This window comes from Molothrus ater, chromosome 5, assembly GCF_012460135.2.
Source record: "Molothrus ater isolate BHLD 08-10-18 breed brown headed cowbird chromosome 5, BPBGC_Mater_1.1, whole genome shotgun sequence".
Classification (NCBI taxonomy): domain Eukaryota; kingdom Metazoa; phylum Chordata; class Aves; order Passeriformes; family Icteridae; genus Molothrus; species Molothrus ater.
The window spans coordinates 7,716,290-7,737,710 of record NC_050482.2 but is presented as its reverse complement, the minus strand read 5'-3'; the positions used below and the strand labels follow the sequence as shown (position 1 = coordinate 7,737,710).

At 43.3% G+C, this 21,421-nt stretch overlaps 1 protein-coding gene across 3 annotated transcripts in view; it reads left to right on the top strand.

Annotated features, from left to right (window-relative positions):
• The first annotated feature begins 6,457 nt into the window (after positions 1–6,457).
• Positions 6,458–21,421, top strand: part of FAM107B (family with sequence similarity 107 member B) — a 60,014-nt gene continuing 45,050 nt past the window's right edge. The window contains exons 1-2 of one of the 3 annotated variants that reach the window (XM_036401581.1): positions 6,499–6,587; positions 8,350–8,471. The gene's annotated coding sequence lies outside the window, so the exon portion shown is untranslated. Of the gene's footprint in view, positions 6,588–8,349; positions 8,472–10,080; positions 10,146–21,421 lie in introns of those variants that run through there. The other 2 variants (XM_036401583.2, XM_036401582.2) reach the window with 2 other exon arrangements.

Here is a 21,421-nt window from a genome sequence, read left to right as displayed (position 1 = left end):
CCCATGATGAATGACTCACTGAGAAAGAATCAGAGAGACTTTGAACTTATTTTAGCACAACTTCCCCCCATAGGAAGAATGACCCCAGAAGTCCCAACTGCATGCAGGACTAGAGATAATCCAGGCAGAATTTTGTGGTGTGACTGCCTAAGATGGGCCTGAGCCAGCTGGAGATGCCTTGAGGTGATCACAGACCCTGTTCTGGGGTGGGCACACACTCCAGTGTGCCACCTGCCTGTTGCTGGGACAGTGAGAACCTGGAGCTCTGACTCCTGTTCCAAGAACTGCTACTAGCCCAGTGTGTTAGGTTGGAAGTCTCTGTCACCCCTACCACTCCTCTAAATCATCTCCCATCCTGTGGCTTTTTTTTTGTATTTAGGGAAGTTATGGAAAACCAGAGCAGCTTGGCTATATTAAGGATTTCTAGGTGCTCAGCAGCTGTTGTGGTATGATAAATTGGGCTAACCTGTCCATGCAAGGGGGTTTGCATACATTCAAAACTCTTTCTGCATGGACCCACCAGTTCTGCAGAGCCTGCACAGAAGGTCTGAGATACTGAGCTTGCTCAAGATTCTCTGCTTGGCATAGCATAACCCATACTCATGGATTTCTGTATAGGGAATCCCACATAGAAATATAGGGAACTGAAAACCTAGAGATTCAACTTTTTGCTTTAGATATCAAAGGTGAACAGGTGTGTTTTTTTTTCTTTTTTTCACTTTATTTTTAGGCATAGTGATTTCTAATTCTCCCCTCAACTTCAACTAGGGTTGAAAGTTGAAAATCTAGTTTATCATTTCTAAATTAGACATGCTTATAAATTCTGGTGATGGGCATGCTGCAAACACTATGGTTATTGACATCTTACAGTATCAGCTACTAGAAGGAAAATTACCTTTATCCCAGCCAAAACCAGGACAAGTTGTTAGGATTAACCAGCACATTGGGATGCCTGTGATGGAAGATGATGTAGAGTCTTGATCCATGTGCATGATCCTCTGCAAGTGTGTACATGGCCCATTGTAAGTTCCCAGAGTGCAATCATTACTGCACAAAAGAGAGAAATAAAGCTACTTGTCCCTTGAAATTTGCATGTACTTTATGGTTTAGAGCACAGAGAATATCTGCCCATCTTTCCTTTCATGGAGGAAAGAGCACTTGATTGTTTCTGGTAGTGGGAAATGCTATGAGATTGTCTGTTCCAATTGCTGTAGGGCCGCCCCAAGTACAGCCTGCTAACAGCCTGTCATGCTGGGTAAATAAACCAGCTTGGGAATGGAAAAATTTGCCCAGCCTGCACAACAGTCCAGATGTGTCCTGGCTGGAGGCAGGGACAGACCTCCTCAGAGGCTTTGTCTCACGTTTTCTGTCTCCAGCTATTACAGCTGTATTTCCACAGACTTTCCTGTGTCATCCCTGGGAAGACAGCTGGCCATGTCTTTTTAGGCCCAGTAAAAGCAAAATTCCTCGTGATCTCCACAGGAGCAGGAGCAGCTTCCAAGCCTTCATCAGGCTTTGTTGCTTCATCTCATCTAAGAGGCTGACAGAAATACAGGTTCAGTCTAAACTTACTTGGGGGCTGTGGCAATCTTTGCAATGGCTTAATTAGCTGAATGAGGCTTTCTGTGTCAGACATGACTCTAGAGAAGTCAAATGGGAAGAATTCTGGTATCATTACTTGCAGCACCTCAAGGCTTTGGCCTTTCAGAGGATGCCAGTGATATGTCAGCTGAGTCTGTTAAAATGTTCTGCATTACAACCCTGAGCCCACCTGTAAATGTATGTTTGAGGATCTGATCTCCCCAGAAGAGTGCCATGGAATGCTAGGCACTTTATATCTGTATTTTACATAGGATGTGTATCCTTTCCACAGATCCTGTGCCCTACAGGATCAAACTGACACATAGGCTCAGAGATCTTGGTACCTGCTTCCCTATGCCAGTGCCAGGGGTACAGTTTGTGTTTCTAGAATGATGTAAGATCACTATAATGACATGAAAAGGCAAGCAAAGGCACATAAAAATGGCAAGATTTGGGGAGAAGGTGGCCAGAAAACTACAATCCAACCATAACTATAATTTTCTGACCTAATCTTATGACACCTTGAGGTTCTAGAGGTCAATATCGAGTTTTATCTGAACATGAACCTCACTTAGTGTCTTCTTTCTGCAAGTTCAAATGGTGTCAGTAAGGAAGTCAGAGTTATTTTCTCTGTTCTACTAGACCAGAATCTGAGGCAAAATGACTTATTTCAGGTTGCCCAGAGAGTCAGTAGTGAAGGCAAGATGAGAAGCTTGGTCTTAAGTCCTAGCAGAAGGAGTGCAGAACAGCTCTTCAGAACCCAGACTACAGGCAGGGCTAAAATCAGCCTTGAAAAAAGTTATCAAATGAAATTCTGCTTTTGGAAGGTAAATAAATCCCCCCCCCCATTTTTTTTTTCCTGCAGCCTGAGGAATGAGCATGTTTTGGATCCAACTGTGTGACATTAATCACTATATGGAATATTTGAGCCACAGGTCACCCACAGGGGGCCAACTATTAACATATAGGATTTATCTGTCTACTTCTTCCATAAAGATGCAGTGTGCTGGATAATTAAACTTCTGAGTGCCAGCGTGGAGTGTAGTTTGTTTTTTTCCACTGCTCTTTGTGATTCCATCCAGAACCATTTCCTTTCACTGTATGCTCAGAAGGGGAGGAAGCAAAGGTGGCATCCTGATCTTCATTATTAATACACAGGAAAACTTGGAGGAAATCCCTTTTATGCCCCTGGCTTTGTGTAAAGAAAACCCTGCAAGCTCTGAAGTCATATTGTTCAGCTCCTATATATATATATGTTCATCTATGTGCATAGCAGATGTTTCTTCAAATACTGAACTGATGTTTCTGCAGAATTATGGTATGGAAAAACATTCATAGCAACCTTCATTCCTGTTGATTTACTTCTATTAAATTAAAAATCTAGGGAAAAAATTACATTTAAAGTGGCTACAGAGGAATAAAGAAAACCACAGTCTCCTGTGATTCAAGTCAGGGCTTCCCCACATTATATGGAATTAAAATCCTGGTGTGCAGGCAGCACTTAACTCCTGTTTGCAAAGGGGAGCAGGACAGAGGGAGGCATTTTGCCACTCTGAGTGAAGAAATTACACAAAGCTAAAGAAATTCTGAGGAAGGCATCTAGCTGAAGCTGGTCAGGTGCTGCCTTGTACATCCACCAGAAGCACTTCCAAGGCAGTCAGTCCAGTTCTAACACAGACATTCAGGGTAGGAGGCACAAATCTCTCTCTGAGGGTACCCACCTCTTGCCCAGCCTTCATGACCTGCTTAGACGAGATGTCTGCTTGCAGACAGCCAAAACTAAGCAAGGGGAATCCCACAGCAGCTGACTCCACTTGTGTCTGCCCTTGTAAAATACTCCACTTTGTTTCTGCTACAGTAAAATTGTTATTGCTATTATTTAAGGTTATAATGTGGTAACACTCAAAGGCCAGGTATGGTGCAGGCACAGCATAAAATGCAGTTCCCTGCCTCACAAAGAGGGATTTAAAGAATGATTTTGCTTTTCATTTTGCAGTTTGGCTAAAAAAATTACAAACAGCAACAAGCAATTAAAATACATAATACTTGATTAATGAGATATCAAAATGCCAAAGTACATATTACAAATGTCCTGTGATGATCATATGTTAGAATGTCTATGCACTTTTGGCTATTATATTAACAAGAAGGGAATTTTTCATATTAAGTATTTCCAGTAAATCATTCTGTTTAAAGTGCAGCCAGTTTATTAATTTTTTTAAAATTCCAATACACTGCTTTAAGTTAAAATAAAATGGTAATGTTTTACATTTATATATTATTTTTCATCTAGAAAGATCCCTGAGGCTTTTTCCAGTGCTTTCTAGAGTTTCAGTACCCACAGTGCTGGGGGGAGAATGCTTGTCATGAGTAGAATGCAGTTATGGCCAAATTTCTTCATCACGTGAACCATGGACTGTAATTTCCATGTGGTCAAAAGGCAAAAGGCACACATGAAGTGCCTTAAAGAAATAATAGGAATTCCAGGAATCTGAGTGGCTCACAGATGGGATACAGTGCTGACCACTGATGTGTTCCTCTTTCAGGGGCTGCAGCTGAGCTGGACTGACTCATTCCCCTGCCAGGGGCCTGAGGTACCAGGCAGCTCTTGCACCAAAGCCAGGCAATGTGATGAGTCAAATTATCCCTTAAATTGCTCATGAGATGTTTGACTCAGAGCTTTCATTTGACCACTGTCTTTTAAGAGGAATTAAGACAACAGGATAACAGGTTGGTTTCAGCCATTGCTGGTCTTCAGGTGTGGCCTTGGTGAGTCCTTTCAACTTTCTGCCCCTCACAAATCTTCCCCTTTCTTGCTTCTGTCCAGCAATATTTTTCAGTCTGGATACAGCCTTGGCAGCTTAGGGGCTGCACAGCATTACAGCAATTTCACAAAGCACAAGATAATTCTGTATGTGTGTGGACTTTGCTAAATCTGCACCTGCCAACGATGCTCCACAACCACACACTTAAACTGAATGTAACTCTGGAACAAAACCCCAAGAAAAATGCCCATGCTCCTTTGACAAGCCATGGCAAGAGACCCAGAGTTTTTTTTGTTATTTTGCCTCAAAAAAGTGTTACATTCCATTTAAAGGTGTGGATGTGCAGGATCTGCTGGGAAGACCATACATATCACAACAAAATAGCTGTCTGAGCTGGGGAAGGGTTGGGAAACACTGATGTAACGTGTCAGATTTCAGAGCAGGGACAACTGCCTGTGCAGTGTCTAAGGCAACAGAGATAAAACATCTTGATCAGGGCTACTACAAAACGCCTTTAGAAAACAAATTGTTAATGTTTGCATACAGAAATAATATGGAGAGGTCTGTAAGGTCAAGAATGCAAAAGATAGGGAAATCCAGCATTCTGCTGGCCTGGCAGTTGATTGTATTTCGTTGCAAATTTCTGGCCATAAACTATTTCCCCCTCCCATGCTTCAGACAGAGGGTTGCTCCCAGACCAGGGAACTAATCAATATTTATAGTGCCTCATTCATCCAGGCACATCATTTTACCATATTTATTTTAAAAGAATCAATTTTTATGAGGTTTTCTCCATATAGTGTCCATGAGCACCACATACAGAACAATCACATCTCACAACACTCCTGTAAAGGAAAGAGTGCTGAGGAACGAGGCTGCCCATCACCAGGGCTGACACTGTGGACATGGACAACACAAATAGCTGGCCAGATTGCCATGTCACAAGGGACTTTTGGAGGAGCATTTAGTATTTTCATCTGTTCACAAGACAGCTCTGATTGTGTATGCAGGTGCTTGGCAGCGGGCTTGAATTGAACCAGATGTGCCAATGGCCACTGGTGCCCTGGATTTCATCCATTTCCTAGGTTTCAACCCGGCTGCCGTTTATTCCTAGTGGAAGAACAGCTGCACACAAAGACCTGAGCAGTCTTTTAGTCCACACCAGCACTCCGGATTTCAGCTCTGCCACACAGAAAACTTGTTTCTCCAACTGGCTCACTGCCCTTCCCATCCTGGGGCAGAGGGTTATTTAGGATAAATTCGGTGGAAATAGCACCATCTACTGAGCACCCAACACTCTTCCTGCTGGGACCTCTGGGCATGGGGTTTTGCAGGGGAAGGGTCTCCACAGCCCAAGGGATGCTGAATGTTCAGGTCCTCAAATCACTGAGCTCCCCAGACCAGGCTGAAGCTTTCCATCCCTGAGGTGACTCCAGTCGCTGCGCTGTGATTCCAGTCATCTGTTTTGAAGAAACGCAAAATAATCCCAGTGATAAACACACAAAAGAAATCTATTTAATCCCAGCGTGTACCCCAGTGTAAACAAACATTTCATCCCCAAATGTCTTTGTTTGGGTTCATTCCCAAGTCTGTGCACGCTATGCCGTGTCCCCGATTCTTTCTCATGTCCCCATCGTGTAGTGCTCGCAAGGAGACAGATTTTGGGTACACTCCTGACCTTTAACTTGGATGGGGACCTTCATTCCTACAGAATGAACGGCGAGAGCATCCACAGCGACAGGGTTCCAGGATACGGGAAGGAACCACTGGGAAAGTTACAGAAAAAAATTCTTTTCCATGGAAGGAGAGGTGTCTCCCGAGGGTGAGCCCCGGCAGGAGTTTGAGAACACCCGTGGCTGCCCCACGCGCGTTGTCCCTCCCGGGGCGGCGCTGAGCCCGTGGAGCCCGGCCCAGGCCGCCACACAGGCCCAGTTTTTCCCCCTTTTTTCTCGGGATTTCCCCCCAGCCATCCCCGCCACCCCGGATTTTTCCACGCCTGACAACAAAGGAGGCGGCGGGGCGGCCGCGGCGGTGACTCAGCGCCGGGCCCGCCCCCGGCCCGCCCCGCCGCTCCCCTCAGGCGCGGCCGGGCCGGCTCCGCGCGTGTGGCGGGGCCGGGCGGACACTCGGCAGGCATCGGGCGGGCGGGCTGGCAGCGGCCGCTCCTCTCCGTCCCTCCCTCCTCGGCTTCCCCTGCCCTCGTCCCCCGCGCTGCCGGGCGGGCAGAGCCGCCCCGCCGAGGTAGGTTCTGTGTCTGCTCCGCACACAAAGGCGCTGGCGCGGAGGGACGGGATATCCCAGCCCAGGGGGGGCTGAGGGACGGCGGCTCCCGGGGAAGACAGGCGGGAGCGGCGGGTCCCTGCTGGGGGGGCACCCGCACCTTCCTTCGTGAAGGGAAACACGGGGAGTTCGTCGTGGCTCTGCATAAATTAAAAGGGGAGCAAGCAGGAGGGTGCCCGGGTGTGCGGGGCTCCGCGGTGCTGCCGGTCCCGCCGCCCCCCGTGGGTGTCCCCGGCTCTCCCCCCGGGTGTTCGGTGTGTCCGTGGGGTGTTCGGGTGTTCTTGGGGGCAGCTTTGATCCTTGGGTGCCTCTTGCAGCCGTGGGGGCACCCCCATAGAACCGCGGGATCCGTGGGTGCGGGACTGGGGCAGTGGGTGGTGGTGGTCGGGAAGAGGGGTTGGAAAAGCAAATAAAAATGATAAATGTTTTTTTCCTATACGTGGTGCTCTGTAAAGTGAGCGTTCAGAGCAGCTGAACTTCTGGTGTGGACAGTGGATGTCTTCTTACGAATCTTTAAACCAAGTAGAAGCTGGGAGCGGGACAAACCCCGAGGAGTTCTTCTCCTGTGCTCCCACCAATCCCACCTGGGTCTGTCAAACTTTCCCTCAAGGACCCTGGAAATTCAAATGTCCAGGCTTTGCTGGGCATTGGGTTTAAAGGCTGCGAAGCTGGCCAGGGAAACTGCACGGAGAAGCGCTTTGTGGGGGTGCATAAGGGGAAGGGGTGCAGTGCAGGAGCTCTGTGTGCCCGAACTACTTGTTTGCTTCTGGATTTTGTCATAGCTTAATGAGTTCTGGCATAAATCGATACTATGCAAATGTGGTGTATGGCTGTGGCTGGCATTGGAGCAGAGTCTGGCCCTGTAAGCCCAGGACATGCTTGTGGCAAACTCGAGGAAACGGCAGAAACATGTGAACTTGTGGGATTTCGTTGGGAATTCACATGGCCAAACCAACATGTAACAAAAGGAGGAAAAAAGATGTTTCTGTGTGAGCACAGTGTGGTCGCAGGGTATAGTTTGTGGTGGGAGTCTTGTTGAATAACTCTGGCAGTGGAGCTGCTCAGCGTTGTGGTACATCTGTGTGTGTGCTGAGTCCTGTAGCACCAGTCAGGACATTCAACTTTCCTTGACTTGCCAGAGGAGGGTGGAAGGATGTTGCTGAAAATGAGAATGATTGCTTGTGGATCTGGTAGGCAATTTCGGAGGCATTTAAACTGTCTTTAATTTCCTTGTGATATGGACAGGACACTGGGAAACTGTTGCTTTATTGATGGATGTTTTCCTCTGGACAGACAGTGTGCTATGAATGTGCTGGCTGCTTGTTTGCTGTCAGGGATATTTGCTTAGGGACAGTAAACAATTGCTGAGCTTTATTATAAAGAACCAGAAATTCCCTATATCTCCTGAAACAAAGCCTTTTTTGTCTCAGTGCAGCCGTGGGCCAATTTCATGCTTGGTGTAGTTCCACTGATGATGGTGGAGTTTTGCCAGGGATGATTTTGGCAGGTGAAATGTCACTTCTGTGTCCATAATGCTCAAGAGTAGTGTCACTATATTGTCTTCAGCACTTAAGTATTGTTAATTAAAATGGCATGCTGATGTTCCTGAAAGTTAGAAGAGGGAGAATAATCTCATGAGGTTCTCACAATACTTTCCCACTTGCTTTCTCCTTTCTGTTTCACATCTCATATCCCTTAATTTATTCTCTTCCTTCTTTTTCAGTCTTTTTTCAGCATCTTTTTTCTCTCTTCAAAATTAAGACGTTTCTCTGAAGTCCAGTTCACCTCCAAGCATTTAAAGGCTTTGAGACTGTGTTGACCCGTGCACCACGCCTGCACCACTGCGTAAGTGAGGAGCTCCGTGGCAGCTGCAGCTGGGAGATCTTTTCTTGTACTCTCCTTCACAACCTGATTTGTCTGGTGCCTCTGGTCAGTGCATTTGCTGAAGTGGCAGATTGTTTGTCAGAGTCACACAGTGGAACAGCCTGGCTTGATACAGAGTGATAGACTGGCCTGGGGGTGGGGGAGTCTCTCAATTTTTGCACAGCTGCCCATACTTAGGGCATTGAGAAACTGGTTTTTAGAACATTCCTTCATAACTTCAGTAAGGACAGGGAAATTACCTAAAAATTGGGGCAGAAGGAAAAATGGGGGAAGAGAGAAGGAAATAATCATGTTTGCAAGCTGTGGGAAGAAGAGTGGAACTGTTTAACAAGCAATTGGCTCTAAAAGAGCTTTGGCTCTATCAAAGTTTCAAAGAAAATATTTTATTGAATAAAGCTATGTTATCTTTGTATGCGGTTAACAGTATTAAATACATGTGGCCAACTCTTAATCTGTTCTGGGACTGTGGTAATTGTAAACAGAGCCCGTTTCAGTGCTCAGCTTCTGCTGAGCCGTTCTGTATCTGACATCTCTGTGCTGTACAACTTTGGATCTATTTGTGTCTCACAAGAACCCCAAGAGAGCATGTCTGACACAGCTCAGAGCTGATTCCCCTCTGACACAGTATCAAAGAGCAAGATACATGCACATCTCACTGTGAGAGGAAAGAAAATTCTGAATGCTTCAACTCAGTTATTAGTCTAAAGTTTGCTCTGGTTTGGCCAGACCTGGAGTGTTTTTCACTGTCAGGGAAGTATGGTTTGCAGCACAACATAATGTTGCAAAGAGCCTGAAGCTCTTCTGTGTTTACTTAAAAGTCATGTAAGTCAGGGTTTTGATGTTTCATTTTGACATAAAACAGTGGAAAGATTCAGATGTGGAAAGAGAATAGTTTCACATGCTAACCTGAACATAAAGCTGCAAATTTGATAGGAAAAACATATTTTTACAAGAAAGATCAATTATCTTTTTAGAACTGCATTTATCAGTGATACTTCCACTTCCCATGTCTTGCATGCTCTTGCCAGGCTTATCTCTTCAAATGCTTCGTTTATATTAATCCTTCTAAAGCCATGCTGAAGTGGAATACCATGTGTTCCAGCTGTGGGGAAGACACCTTCCCTTTGCAGACGGGGAACAGGATCCCAAGCAAGAAAATGGGTTGTCTGTGACCACACAGGAACTGTGTAGGGGTGTAAGAACTTAAAGTCATGTGTCCTGAGCTGTTGGCTGGTGTTGAAATGAAAGTATTGCCCCTGCCAGAAGGAGTGGGAGAAGAGGAGAGGCACAGCCCAAAAGGCACAGTGTGAAAACTGGTTGGGTTACCTGGCTGTGATGCACTCAGTGGGTGACTGCTCTTCCATCACAACTATGCTGGTCTTTGTTAGACTGTGCAAAACAGAAGGGTTTTGTAGTGATGAGTACTTAAACAAAGAGAGTCAGCATACACAGGAGAGAAGAGAAAAAGGAAAGGGACCTTTTTCTTCTCCTTCCTCTACCTGCCTTCAAACAGTGGGTGCTGTTTTTACAGATGGTCTCTGGCTGGGTCTTTGGGGAGGTCCTGCATCTGTCCCACTGTACAGTTGTGTGTGAGGAGGTGCCAGCAGAAGGGCAGAGGAGACTTTGCAGAGCCAGGTGGGTCAAGGCAAGGCCAGACTGCCTTTCTGTGACCCCAGCAGCTGGGTGAGGTGGTTTGAGTATGGATCTCCACCCTGAGAGACCAGGCTTGTGGGTTTTTTTTTTAAAACTGTTCTCTAAAGGGGTGGCTGCTCTTCATTGTGATATGCACAGACACTCACGTAGCTGCTCTTCTCACCTGGCTGCTTTTCTGCTTTGGCTTGTTGGTGTGAAGGGCTGTGGGTGTTGCATGACAGCAGGGGGTAGCCTGTGGCAGTTCTGTGGCAGAAATCTTACAGGGCTGTATGAGCAGGGAGCACTTTTTTGCAGGTGTCTGCAGAAAAAGGAAGGATGTGGTCTTTTCTTCTCTTTTCTGTGTAACTCGAAGCACTGGAGCTTACCTGCTACCCCTGTGCTCTGTCACTTTGGAAAAACTGAAGTAAAGCCTTTCCTTACATACTGTGTTTGGTGCTTGATGGTTATAATTGTGAAGTCAGTTCTGTTTGTCACTTTGGTTTCAAAACAACTTTTGTGCTGACAGCCTACTTCTTGTGCTTGGGCCAGTGCTGTAAGTTTTGTGCAATGAAGGGTGGGACTCTCACAGGTGGGAGAACAGTGTTTCCAAGCTGTGTCTATTAAAGAATAAGTTGCAAAGATTTTGGAGCATTTAGGGCTAGTGCTGTCTGCTGGTCTGTGTCATGTTTTAAAATAACTTTTGAAATCAGTATTTCCTCCACGGGTTTAGCTTGGGTGTGCAGCTGAAAGGGCAAGTTTTGTGGTGACTTGGTGCAGTTTGCTTGTAGTATAGATCTGGTCTGCAATGGAGTTTACTGAGTCTTTAGCAGGTCTTCAGCTTGCTTAGCTGGGACAAGAATCCTAGTTTTATGATATCAGCAGGGAGCACAAATGCAATAACCTTTGCCTTGTTTAGCTCTATTTATCGTAGAAGCAAAACTCCTGGATTTGCTTACATTTTTAAAATGTCTTTGACATCATGAAGGCAGAAGGTTGCCTTTTGTGCACATACATGGTCCTCATCAAGAAAGAAACAGTGCAGTCATTTAGGAGCAGTGAGACAAATCCCTTTCACTTAGATGAGCTCAATTTCTTTATTTTTACATTTTTACCACAATTTTTGGCAGCACGTGTGCTTTCAGGATGAACTGTAAAACCTCTGTGCTGTCCTTTAGCAAATCTCAGCATTTACATTTACAGCCTCTCTGTGTGAGCTGCATTAGAGTCCTGTAGAGAACTTGTGATGACAAAGCATCAACAGTGCTGGTGCTATGAGGGCTATTTTAATATCCTGCAGAACAACCTTGTGGCTTGTTGTGGTGGGATAGATCTTGTGTTTTATCTTGTACTGGGGAGTTACTTACCTTTCTTCTAAGCTATAGAGCTGAAACCCAGGAATGCTTCTGAAGGAGAAACTGCCCTCATGTTTGGCTTCATTTGAAGCAGTCCCCCTGCTTTGTAGTACAGTATATTTTAGGCAGGAGAAACTCAGTCTTGAAAGCGTTACTTTATAAAGGGGAACTCATTTTGAGCTTCTTTTCCTTACTTGATTATTTAGAATTCTCCTGTGCCCCTTGGAGTGTGTCCAGTTCACTGTGCTTGTGCCCACTGGTGCTGAGTGCCTCACCAGGTCAGCAGTGTCTGCCCTGAAGGGGAGGCAAGCTCTGCCCATCAAAGGTATTTCAATAGTCATGGCATTCAGTGGGCTGGCCAGAGGAGGATGATGATGGCAAATAATAGAACAATTCCTTTCATTCCTTGCCTGTGCAGTGAGTGGGCATTTGTCAGACCTCATGTACATACACAGGCTTTTTTTTGTTCTGGTGCTAATAATAAATCGAGTTCACAGCTCCGAGTGGCCAGGACCATGTGGCGAGAAGTGGGTCAAGGCCAGTCGTGTGTGCATAACTGCATTCCTCATCCAGGCCAGTGCCTGTGCTGGATGCTTCTAAACAAGCTGAAAAGATTTCAGGGAAGCTGGAGTTCATGCTGTCAGCTGGGTGAAGTGCACCTCTAGCTGACTGGAGCACTTAAGGACAGGGCTCAGAGGGAATGGTCTGGAGTAGCTTTGCATGTTAGAAGGACCACAGAGGTACAGCTTCTCTGTTTAGTGCCTCTGAAGAGTGAGGAGTAAGGCTAAGTAAACTTTCCTCTTCCTGGCAGGATGATTTGCTGAGCAACCCTTTGAACATGTGCACTGCCCTGCTATTTCACTGAAATATGTCTCTGCTACCTCAATTTCCTCTGAAGTGTCACTGGGGACAAAGATGACTTGCTGAATGTCTCATTGCATTGCTGCCACATCCTTCAGACTTGCTGCAGTGGTTGAGCTCCTTGGTGCTCTTCAAGGAAGAGTGGGTGCCTGGCCTCACCCTGAGATGCAGTTTGGGGCTTGGCTGCTGGTAGAAGAAGAAAACCAATTTTCATCTGAAGCCACTGGGATTTGTTGAGTTTATTTTTGGAGAGAATAGAGAGGAGGAGTTTGATTTGGTTATGATTTCTTTTATGGTTCTGTGCTTAGGGTTTTTTTTTCATCCTAGAGCTTTTTGAGGTTACTTGTCCTTGAAGAAGATCTATGACATATTAGGGAAGCTGTATTACACTTGCTTAACTCTCATAATAGCTGGCACATCACTGCTGCTCCCTGAAAACAGTCTGTCAGAAATTTATACACAAGTCTGGATGGGAATGGAGGAAAGGATAGGGAAAGAATCATGGTAGTTTTGCTGTTTTCATTGTCTGGGATTGTTTTTTGGTATCTAAAAGTAAACCAATCTTTTCTTCCAAGCCTCAAGTACATTTGAGGCCATCCCTGTCCAGCATGCAGAAGCAAACAAGTGCTGGGGGTTGTACCAGGGTGTTGAGGGTGTGGGCAGTGGGCTATGCCACACAAAGAGTTGACCTTTGGGAGGTGAGCATGGTTTGCCTTGGCACTGTCCCACCATCCTCCTGTGTCCTTTGTCATGGTGAGCAGCCAGTGACACAGCACCTGATCAGAAGGGCTCAGGCACAGCGAGTCTGGTGTGTTCTGGAAGGGAGCCCTGGCTGTGCAAGGGCTGTCTGTGAGTGGTTTGTTACCACAGATGGCAGCTGTGGGAGCCAGTGACTCTCCAAAGGCAATGTTAGCCTGCCCATTACTCTCTATTTATCTGTTTGTTCTTTCAAGTACAAGAAGGCTGAGCAAGTCATAAACTTCTTACACAAAATATGAGCAAATATATTTTCCTTTTTTCAAAAACTACATTGAATGCAAACTTTGGAATTCAAGAAAATAATGTCTCTGAAGAGCAGAAAGCATTTACCTCTTGGTGTGAAACTAAATCCTGCTGAAAAGATTTAAAAATATTTTCTGAAGTATAGCAACTAGAAAGCCAACCTTGAAGCTTGTCATGAAGATTGGAGTTTGTGAATGTCTGTGCCTGTGAGTCTTAACTGGAGGATTTAGTTTAAAAAGTCACAACAGTGTTATAGATGCCATTGTATCAAAACTCTCTTTTGAGGAAGCTCCAGTCTGAGTTCTTGGGCCTGTCTTGCTTTGTCTGCAGTTAATGACTGATTCATCTGGGCATAAAGAGGGAGAGGTTGGAGGCATCACCTGGCCATGTTATATTCTACATCCTTTTCCTAATTGGGCAAAAGTTCAGTACCTTCAAAGTTTCCTCTATAAATCTAACTTACTGCTTGTGCAATGACTGCTTTGGTTTTGGTTTGTTGGTTGGGGTCTTTTTCAGTGTAGCATGTAGGCAAAATAAAATAAATTTCTTTTCTTGAGGATTAGAGGACAAGTTAGCACATGAAGTTAGAAAATAAGTGTGCCAACTATTGTTTTGTTTTCTAGTGGCCTGAGGGTCCTTCCCACTTATCACTGTTGTAAAGAGACAGTCTCTGCCCTGAAGAATTTACAGTTTAAGTAAGGAACAGTGTGTGAGTGGATATTAGAGACACAAAAAGGTGAAGCATGTTGGTGTGAGGGTTGAAGTAGAAAAAATTTTCTTGCAATGAATACAGCTGCTTTGATGGAGGGACTAAGATTTTTACTTAAACTTCCACTGTGGCATTATGTATCTGTATAAAGCTGCTTCATTGCTCATGTTTGTTGCACTACAGGAAGAAATTTTAGCACTGTAAGCTGTTCCAGAGGGTCCTATATAATTTTCAGCTAGCTGGGGCCTACTTTTTCTCTATAGAAGCACTAAAAAAGCATCTCCTCAACCCTGGTACCTATTTCCAGGTAACTAATAGGATCAACAGATCCAAGACAATGTGTTCCTTTAGCTAAATGTAATCCATTTGCCAGCTTCAGCCTAAAATACTGCAGGGAGGAGATACACTGGTCTATATAGTAAATCGAATTTTCAAAAAAAGCAGGACTTAATACAAGTTTAGACCAGTACTTTTTTTTCTAGAACATTTCCAAAACTGTCACTTTAATTGTGCAATTTTAGAGCAGAAGACTAAAACTGGGAGCCAGCTCAAAATGCAGTCAGGGTCAGGCAGGTCACTGATACTGGGATAACTTTTGAAAGGAACTGGGAGAAGAACTTCAGGATGGGGAAGGATCTGAGTCCTGGGGGACTTGCATGTTGTGGCAGTGGGCCATATGGATACCTAAGTAGCTAAATTTTTTGCTCAAATTGTAATTCCTGTGTCTGTCTGGTCTCTTCCTAATCCCCTGCCATGGTTTCCTGTGGCTAAGTAGTTCTTCCTTCTCCCAGAGCTGTCCCAGAGCTGCTAGCACGGGATAACTGCAGGCAGCAGCTGCCAGGGGGAGGCTCCTGTTCCTGTGGTGCTGAGGCTGAGGTGCCTCAGTGTGTCATGTACAGCAGCTTTGCCCCAGAAGGATGCCCAGGTTTATTATATTGCTGTGCCAATTAAGATCTTGGTGTCTGGTGTACAAAATTCTTAATTGCTGAAGCATCCTCATATCAGCTTTCAGCAAAGGTGTTTTCCAAAGCATTTTATTTTTCATTCCCCACCACAGAATTATGAAAGAAAAAGGTGACTGGTTGCTGGAGAACAAGTGATGTCACCTGTTCTACTCTCCTGTGGATTTTTCTGTGTTGATGGAAGGCTTTGTTTTGATGCTTAATTCTTTTGACTGACAGCATCTGGTGGCATACAGGGGAGTGCTGCATGTGTAATGCCTGTTCTGTGCACTAAAAGGCAAGAGTTTAGAAAGAGCTTTAAAGTAGAGGAGTGTGTGCTTTTGAAGACTTTATTCCTTCCAATACTGAAATTGGAGTAATAAATCAAATTGGGCATGGCATGCATTGATAAAGTGGTGCTTTATTAAATGACTGCTCTAAGGGATTGTTTCAACCCTTTCTTCCCATTTTAGTATTGGATCTTAATCTCTTTATTGCAAGTAACATCAGCACTAGTAGAATTAAGAATTAAAGTTTGAGCCAGTGGTATTTATTCCTGTTTTATCTCTAACGATGAAGAATCATCAGCTGATTTCCTGCTCAGATTTGATGATTCACAAGGCTTGAGGTTCACCTTTATTTTATTTCCAGAATCTCATTTTGGTTTAGGGTATTTTTCCCCCCTAATAGGAAGCTGCTTAATTGACTGGTAAAACAGACACAGATGTAGTTCATTTATTTTGTAAGTGCAGATGTTTTGCGTGCGAGGAAGTCGGGCAAAGATTGGATTTAGAAAGGCCCAGATTAACAGACACCAGCCAACAAAACACTGAATATCACAAAAAACTTACTGCTGTAAAAGCAATGACATAAGGAGCTCTTGCTTCTCTGTATTTTCCCCCAGGAAGAGGAGTGGAAGAAAATTCTGTATTATAATATTCAGTCATTCAGATTCCTAAGATTAAATGTCTCTGTAATCAATGCACTCTTTCTTTTTTTTTTTTTTTAATTTTGTGTTAGACTGTTATAGTTAGGATGCCATGAACTCAGCTCAGGGTAGCATGGTTTGCTACATGGGAGGCTTTTCAAGAACTGTAGGAAATTGTCTCCTTGAGGAAGGAAAGGATAGGGAGTTCCTCAAGCCATTTGCAAAAATTACAACTATTCTAGTTAATGTGGGTAAACTGGGTAATTTTTACATAGAATTCTATAAAATGGTGTATTTTAAAAACTGTGTCAGGATAAACACATCTTTCCAATATCTATTTAAAGTACATAAATATTTATTATTGTCCTTCTTTTACAGATTAAGAAACAAAGGCTGAATTGACTTGCCTAAAGCTATAACTAATTAATGCAAGGATAGAATGTGAACTTGAGACTTTGAACCGAGAGAACAAACAAGATGAAACACTGCAAATGGAAGCATAATGAAAAGATAATATAAACTTTATATTTCAAGCATAAACTCACTACTCCAATGTACAAATCATCCTCCCATAAATGCCTTTAGGCAAATAAGCAGCCTAAAAAGCTGTTTCTCACTGAAAACAGAATCTGTTTAGATCAGATCATTTCTTTACTTGCCAATTTTGTGCATCTAGCATTAAGCTTGTTGCTTCTGAGAAAATTCCTGAAGACAAACTGGAATTTAAATTAAATTTTCAAATAATTTGAGTTCAAATGAAGAGAATCAGGCAAATTTAAACTTCATCATGAATACCTGCAGCAAAATGATGCTTGAAATTTCCTTTACTTATCTCCCAGGTAGATGGTTGGTGTGAGTCAGCCAGAGCACTTGTACTAAATGTGGGAATGGAGCTGACTCAGAGACAAGTGATTGGCATCATTTTATGGGATGTCATCAGCTGCAGCTTCAATAAATGTCAGTTTTTCATCTGTCTTGGTTAAATGTTAATTTTCATTGCAATTTTGACTGAACATAGCAGGGATTCTTTTTTTTTTTGGCTTTTGGTGAGTTCCCTGGATCACAGGGGCCATCCATGATTGTTGTTTTTTTTAATGGAAAGGATGGTGCATCTTCAAGCACAATTCTTATTTCTCTAAATTGCATGCCCTGGAGGTGATAGCACAGACATGGTCACTGCACCACTCCAGTGTCTGTGCATTTTGGGAGAACAGTGTAGTCCTGTAACAGGGTTTGAGATTTCTTTCCTCTTTTTCTGGACATTAATTTGGAAGGAATTTTGGAAAGAATTCATTGCAGTGGTTTTGGTGAATGCCTTTGTGTCACTGTTGGGAATTGAAAGATAGGGAGTTTTTAGTGGCATTTCTGTATAACTTTAAGCAATTTCAGACTTTCATAATAATAATAATAATAATAATAATAATAATAATAATAATAATTTTTTTTCTAAACATGTTAAGTTAAAAGCAGACCAAACATTTCCTAGTTTTCTAAGCTTCTAAATGCCTTTTGTACTGGATGTTGTTTGAATTGCATTCCTTTGCCTGAACTGTCTTGTTTGTTCTGGTGTTTGTGATTCATCTGAATGTGCACTAGCCAGCACTTGAATAATGGAAAACCTAAAGTAAATAAGTGATAGTGCCTGCTAGAGAATCAAAAGGTTCTACAGTGAGCTATGGTGCTCTTTAGAACAATTTAAATATCTTTCTGTAAACAAACTGTTGAATGAAGAGTGGTTGAATGGAAGCTGAAAAGGCTGAATCATTCAAGTTTGGGACACTGGGAGTCTAGTCTAAATTTAAGTGTTATTACTTTGAAGTTCTTAAAAGGGACTATAGGGCATTCTGAGAAGGGCTTTCATTACCTCTGCTCAGGATTTATAATTTAATCTAGGGTTTGGAGGATTAAACTGGGTTTATTCTCATTGCACCAGAGTTACAGTTTACTCCCATATATGGCATTTTTTTAAAGGTCAGTGGGTTGGGGTTTTTTTCCTTAAAGTGAAAGATGCTTTAGAATTTAGATGCCAGTTCTGTAATTAACAACAGGAAGTTTGTAAAATGACTGGATGTGGTTTTTGAAAGGTTCTGAAATATTAATCATGTTCATCACATTGATGTAGGTATGTTCTTCCTAGTAGAAGACATATTTGTATTTTAAACCTGAATAATTTTGGCTTCTGGGGATTTTTTTTTGTTTTGGGGGGGGGTTGTTTTGTTTTGGGTTGGGTTTTTTGGGGTTTTGTTTTGTTTTGTGGGTTTTTTGTGTGTGTATTTGGTTTTGATTTTTTTCCTTAAATGTGCCCCAGAAGCCAGAGCTATCTTACAGGACAATTACTTTCAGAAAGATTGAGGAAGGTAGGTACCTTAGAGTTGATCCTTTCATCATGTTTGATAAATTTTGAAAGAAAATGGGTCAGACTGTAACATTAGACTGTAAAGAAAGTGAAATATGAGATAACTAAAAAAACAAGGTATATCTGTTTGTACCATATGCATTTACACTTTCTGTCTGAGCTGCATGAGATAAGCTTGTGTGAATCTTTCACTCCATCATCACAAACTTGACCTCTTCTGTGTCACATAACTGTTGTCATACAGTCCACATGTAGAGGTGATCCTCCAGTTTTGCCTTCTATAAACCTTGGTTTTGTTTTTTTGACAATTCAGTTCCTGTTGATTCAAATTCTTTGTTTGTTTGTTGTTGTTTTTAACATTCTGCCAAAAGCTGTTACTTGAAATTGTTGTCTGGCAGCACTGACTGAAGCTTGTCAGAGCCTGGACTCCTTTCATTGCTCAGCCACCAGTTTACATGAAGTTTGGGGGAATTTCATAGAGGCTTCAAACCTCTTAAAAATTTGGCTGATACTGGCCAAAAGTTATGGGGCAGGTTGCATGTGCACCCTTATGTTATCATACAAGAAATCTAAGAAGGTTGTTTAATGTAAATTCCTGACCTGGCCCTGTATTTGCTTCTGGGTTATGGAACAATTTCCCTCACTGTGCTTTTGCAGCCTTGCTTTGTTCCCAGGGAACTCCCTGTGGGTTTTGCCAGAGCCATACTGATTTCATTAAGATGTGGGCATCAGAATGGCATCCTAGAGTTGTCCTATCTCAAGTGTAAATGCTTTGCTACATGCTTGCTCCCTCTTTAGAAAGGCTGTTGTGCAAGCAAACCACACTGATTTCCTTCAGCATTATCTAACTGGCAGTTTGTGGGTAGCAAGTGAGGAACAGTAGATAAAGATTTTGTTCTTTCTGACTTTCTGACCAGTGAACCACATGAAATTTTGTAAAGCTGGAGGTGGGGAAAAACCCCAGTGTGTTTCAGTCACGTTATTTGGTTACAGCTGTAAAGGGTATTATTCATTTATGATTTCCTTCTAGAAGCTTTCTGTAACTGCATGAGCTATTCCTGCACTTCAGTGACATGTGCATCACAAAGGCTTGAAATCTGGAATGGATGGGAAACTCCTGTTATTTCAAATGATGTAGTTGTAAACTGGCTGCAGGCCTTTGGGTTGAAAGACTAAGCATTGGCTTGTATCACAGAGGAGATAAAAGTCGATTTTACAGGAAGAGGAAACTTAGACACGCTAGTATGGAGCTCAGTAAGCCCACAGTGAATATATGTTGGCTGCTCACAGATCATATCATAAAGCAATTTATTTGTATCAGTGGCCTGTCACATCATGGAGGATCAATCTTTCCTTAAATAGAGAATACTTATTAAGGAAAGCTACTGCAGACCTGAGCTTGCATTCTAGCTGTGATATCTCTGTGGGCCAATAACCACATGTTTTATCTGGTTTTCTTCCCAGTGCAGGGACATGCCTAGTGAGTAACACATGAAAACCAAATATAACAAGGGTTGATACATTTGGCCAACTTAGAGAGTTTAAGTATCTCATTATTTTTTCCTACTTCCTGCCTTTGTTTTTTTTACTTGAAATGTATCTATCTAATTTCTTTTTAGCAGCCTAGGCAAGGTTCTTTCCTATTTCATCTGCAAATTAGTCTTTTTACGGGTATGGCTATGTTGAATGATGAACTTGGTTGATATTTATTTATTTTTGTGGTAGCTTTTTTACTTGCCTCTTTCACGAAGTTACAGTTATTTTTTCTTATTTTCTTTCTACATCAAGGAAGGTGAGGGTCACATTCTACAGGGAAGGAACAAAGAAGGATGTCAAAAATGCACCACTTACCACTATCAATAAAACTTTAATTAACTAAATGCTCTGTCTGGCTTCTTGCCCGTGTAATATATAAAAATCAGAGAGATTCTTCTAAGTCATTATTAATGGTTATCAAAAATACTTATGTTCCCATTTACAGTAAAGCCTGATGAATAATTGGCTGACAAGTCTCAATATGCAAAGAAAACTTGGTTATTCAGGTTATGCATTTCCCTACATTTGCATGTTTGCACTGGTGTGCTGCACAGTGCAGCATTATCATTCCAATCCATATTTAAAATTGCCTTCATATATGCAAAGTGTGAGTCCCATAGCAGGATCCCCGTTGACATTCTTGTAAGGTCTGCCCAGGGTTTGTAGCATCACAGAAGGGTTTGGGTTGGAAGGGACTTTAAAGATTATCTATTTGCAACCCCCAAACCCCAGCAGGTTTGGTCAGTGCCCCATCCAGTCTGCCTTTGAACACTTCCAGCATTGTCTGCATTTGCTGCAGTATGAGGGATTCCATCTGCAGGAATCCTGGGAGAGGAGAGCTCCTGGTGAGCAAAGCCTGTGCCTTGCCTCCTCCTGTGCCATTAACCTGGTTTCTCTTGATGTGATGTCTTGCTGCAAGTGCCGTTCACCACTCAGTCAGGATTTAAACTGTCTGAGCAGGAATTGGGCAGCTGGGCTGCCACTGCAGATGGTGTGACTCATCTGCCTCCCCTAGGAGAATCAACCTCCCTGCTCCAAACTTCTGTGAGGTTTTTAGTAATTCCCAACTTTTCCTGCTGGAGAGCAGTAACAGTCTGCTCACCTGTCCAGAAGGGATTGAGCCAGTATCAGTTTTGCCTGCAAGTGGATGTCCTTTGGCTGCATTTACAGTCACTTGAATGAGGAGGAAAACAACTCTGACTGCCTTGCTTTACTTTTTATTCCTGAATCTTTTGGTTTTTGTCTCTTAATCTTCAGGCTCAGACAATAAATGGGGTTTAACTGTGGATCCTAACACTGAGCTGATTAGGTGCAGATCTGTGGATCAAACATTGAGCTGTCAGAGGAAGACTTGCTGTGCTGCCCACGATGAAGTGGTGTCTTGTTAAATCCCCAACAGACAAACCACAGGTCAGTGTGTTTTTCCAGAGCCCAGCAGTCCCTGGGTGCCATCCTGTGTGTACCACAGGAGGGGAGAACGCAGGGCCAGCATCCACACCATTGTTAGGGCAGGCCCTGGCCCCAGGCAGGAGCTGGGACTCTGTCAGCTTCAGATTTGGTGTGACTCTCCCCCAGTTACCCACTTGTGGGTTGG